Genomic DNA, 4,161 nt, shown 5'->3' with positions numbered 1-4,161 from the left:
GTATCAACAAGAGACAGTAAGAAAGGTTTACGCAGGGTCTTAATCTGAAAAGAATCCTTGGAACGTGTCCCCGCTGCACGTCTGCGTCTGTGTCTCCGTTGTGCCGTATCCTGGACGGGCGTAGCACGGTGTTCATCTGTAAAAGAGAGGAACTTAGTTGAAGAAAGATCGTGCCGAACATAAGTTATACTAAATAAACAAAGTATAAAATGAAATGGGTAAAATTGAGCTTTATTGTCTCTTGTTTTATATGCGCGGAGCCCCTAGTATAGGGGTATACGGCTATTAAGCCTTTATCAATTGTATGTTTATGCCGGACTCGGCTAGCCGTGTCCGTGGTCTTGACGACCTGTTTAGGTGCTTTGGCTGGTGAAGAAGCTTTATTGTGGGGCTATCAAGGCAGCCGCACTGTCTTCCGCGCGGGAGGAACACTCAATGTTTTCCCTTTAATGAGATGATGCCTCGTGGACCGGGCATCTTAAGCGTAAGAGATGCATAATGCGGTATTGCGTTAAAGCAGGCGAAAGCTTCGCGTCCCAGCAGTGCTTGATAGCTACTTGAGAATGGGGCGATGTGGAAAGTTAGCTGTTCACGGGAAAGTTATCGGGGGAGCCGAACATAACTTCTAGCCGGAGAGAACCCATGCAACAGGCATCCGGGCCTGGCGTTACCCCTTGAAAGGAGGTTTTGCTATGGCGAATTTTTGTTGGGTCTATCCCCATGTTGCGGATTGTGTCCTGGTATAACAGGTTTAGACCACTGCCGCTATCCATCAGGACATTTGTAAAGTGGAGTCCGCCGATTATTGGATCTAATACCAAGGCAGTCTAGCCTGCGTTCCGGATACTTCTAGAGTAATCCTGATGGTCGAAGGTGATCGGTTTTAACAACCATTGGCGAGACTCCTTTGGGATAGGCCGTATGGCGCGTATCTCTGTTGGCGCCATTCTGTTCGTCATGTGAAGTAAGTTTACTATTTTGACTTCTTGTGGGAAATCCTTTTGTTTCCTGGTGCTCTGCTTGTGGGGTTCGTCGTCGTCCTCACTTGGTGTGTCGATCCCCTTGTGTTCGGCGTTGAGTTTGCCGGATTGCTTGAAAACCCAACAATCTCTGTGGGTATGGTTCGCAGGCTTCCCGGGAGTATTGTGTATTTGACATATCTTGTCCAAGATTTTGTTTAAGTTGGATAGCTCGTCCCTGTTATCCTTGAGGGGCGGCTTTCTCTGATTCTGCCGCGAGCTTTTGAATCTGGCGTTGACCGCCATGCTCTTTGGGCTGTTTCCCTTATTCCGGCACTGGTCCTTGCTGCGTCGGGGTTTTCCGTTTCCATCCCTAACTTCGGATGTACTTGGGTCGCTGGTGCTACATCTTTCCAACCAGCTATCCTCTCCTGCGCAAAAGCGGGTCATGGGGCTTGTTAATGCGGCCATTGTTCTTGGCTTTTCTTGGCCGAGGTGTCTGGCGAGCCATTCGTCTCGAACGTTATGCTTAAAAGCTTATAGGGCTTCGGCGTCCGGACAGTCAACTACCTGATTCTTTTTAGTAAGAAATATGTTCCAGAATTTCCGGGCTGACTCTCCGGGCTGTTGAGTTATGTGACTGAGATCGTCTGCATCCAGAGGGCGGACATAGGTCCCTTGAAAATTTGCCCGGAAAGCATCCTCAAGCTCTTCCCAACTTCCAATGGTGTTTTCGGGAAGGCTTTTGAGCCAATGTCGGGCTGGCCTTTTAAGCTTGAGGGGTAAGTATTTTATGGCGTGGAGGTCATCTCCTCTGGCCATGTGTATGTGGAGGCCCCAGGGTCTGTTGTTCCGTCGTATGCCTCTATGTTACAGGCTTGAATCCCGCTGGAAATTCATGGTCCAGCACCTCATGGGTGAAACATAGGGGGTGTGCGGCACCCCTGCATTTGGGTGTGCCGTGATGTTCGGATATTTGTTGTGTTGCATTGCTTACTAGAGCTTGCTTTCTTGGCCTGTGGATAGATCTGGCTGGGCCATCTTTTTGATGCGGATCCTTTGGTGGATCGTGTGTCGGCTTGTGTGCGGCGCCGCTTGCCGCTCCATGCTGGCCATGCGATCGTCTATCCGACCGGGTGGCTTTCCTATTTTTTGACTGCGGGGGCTCTAAGGCCTCCTCGTCAAATTCAGGCAGTAGCTTTCGCTTTGGATAGCTTTTTGTGCGGCGACTGCCGCCATATTTGTCTGCGGTGTTGCGTCTTCCGCAGTTTTGTGCTTCCGCTTCTGCTTTTTCAGGCTACGCGCAGTGGCGACGAGCCTTTTGTGGAGGTTCTTCTGCTCCATGAGCCTATCCGGCGTAAGATCGTCCGGACTGTTGTTTTCGCCGGGGACGGGGTGTTCGGTTTGTTTATCCAAGTTGCCCTGTTTGGATGGTTGCTCGAAGGCATGTTCGTCGTCCGCCGGCTCGTCCTGCTCTATGGCTGGGTCTGTATGGCTGCTGTCTCTGTCGAGGCGGGGCTTGGAGCGGCGCTTACGTCACCACTTTGATTACTTATCAAGTGAACGATCCCTCGTTGCATCCCTGTGTTCCTCGTCGTCGCTTCTTTTGGGTGTGTCCACCATGTATACATCATGAGATGAGGTGGCTGTCCAGTGCCTTATAGGCGTTGGTTCATGTTCATCTCCTACATCATTGTCCATACCGTCGATGTCTTCGGAGTCGAAGTTGAGCACGTCGTTTAAATTATCGACAGTGGCTACGAAGTGGGTGGTGGGTGGGCATCGAATTTCTTCGTCGTCCAGATCCCAATCCTGCCGGTCATAGTCCGGCCAGGACTCTCCTGACAAAGAGAGAGACCTGAGTGAATTCAGAATGTCGCCGAAGGGCGAGTGTTGAAAGATGTTTGTGGCAGTGAACTCCATGGTTGGCGCCCAATCGGATTCGATCGGTAGGGGCGCGGAGGGCTCGGAGTCCGGAGAGGAGGCCGGCATCTTGGAGTCACGGGCTTTGCAGAGGACAAGGCTGGTGTTCGGCTTGATCGCCGTAGAGATTGCAGCCCCCGAGGCGGTGTCTAACCACCCATCCTCGATTGGTGTGGTCGGCTCCGAGCCAAGGGTCGGAGCGGACACAGGTGCGGCCTCCAGGGCACTGTTCGGCGGCCGAGCTAGATCATGCCCACCAGGACAGTGCGGCGCGCTCGGCTGCGGCTTAGATCCGTCGAAGATCAAGTCTCCGCGGTCGTCCGCTGTGTAGTTTAAACTTCCAAATCTGACCTGACGGCCAGGGGCGTAGCTTTCGATCTGCTCCAGATGGCCAAGCGAATTGGCCTGCAGTGCAAAGCCGCCAAATACGAAGATCTGTCCAGGGAGAAAAGTCTCACCCTGGGTCGCATCGTCGTTGATGATCGGAGGAGCCATCTGGCCTAAAAGTGATGACACAGAGGAACTCTCAATGAAAGCACCAATGTCGGTGTCAAAACCGACGGATCTCGGGTAGGGGGTCCCGAACTGTGCGTCTAGGCGGATGGTAACATGAGACAAGTGACACGATGTTTTTACCCAGGTTCGGGCCCTCTCGATGGAGGTAAAACCCTACTCCTGCTTGATTAATATTGATGATATGGGTAGTACAAGAGTAGATCTACCACGAGATCAAGGAGGCTAAACCCTAGAAGCTAGCCTATGGTATGGTTGTTGTTCATCCTATGGACTAAAACCCTCCGGTTTATATAGACACCAGAGAGGGCTAGGGTTACACAGAGTCGGTTACAATGGTAGGAGATCTACATATCCGTATCGCCAAGCTTGCCTTCCACGCCAAGGAAGTCCCTTCCGGACACGGGACGAAGTCTTCAATCTTGTATCTTCATAGTCCAGGAGTCCGGCCGAAGGTATAGTCCGGCTATCCGGACACGCCCTAATCTAGGACTCCCTCAATGGCTCATGCCACATGAACCTCGCGAGGTGCACCTTACATTGATATCTCTGCTCCTTGGGAGCCAGCCTAGTGAGGCCGCCCCCCAGGGAGGTCTTGGTGTCGTCCGCCCCGCGAGGCTTGGCCCCTCGTGAAAGTCTTGGGTTGTTGTTGCTAAAACTGGGCCATACTGGGCCGCCGATGGAGCCACGCCGCGGGCCATAAGCAGGCAAGTCTGGGTACCCCCGTTCCTAGGACACAAACAGTAGCCCCCGGGCCCAAGGCGCG

Source organism: Triticum urartu, chromosome 2 (genome assembly GCF_003073215.2).
Source record: "Triticum urartu cultivar G1812 chromosome 2, Tu2.1, whole genome shotgun sequence".
NCBI classification, from domain to species: domain Eukaryota; kingdom Viridiplantae; phylum Streptophyta; class Magnoliopsida; order Poales; family Poaceae; genus Triticum; species Triticum urartu.
The sequence above is the reverse complement of the archived record's forward strand: the minus strand, read 5'-3'. Positions refer to the sequence as shown.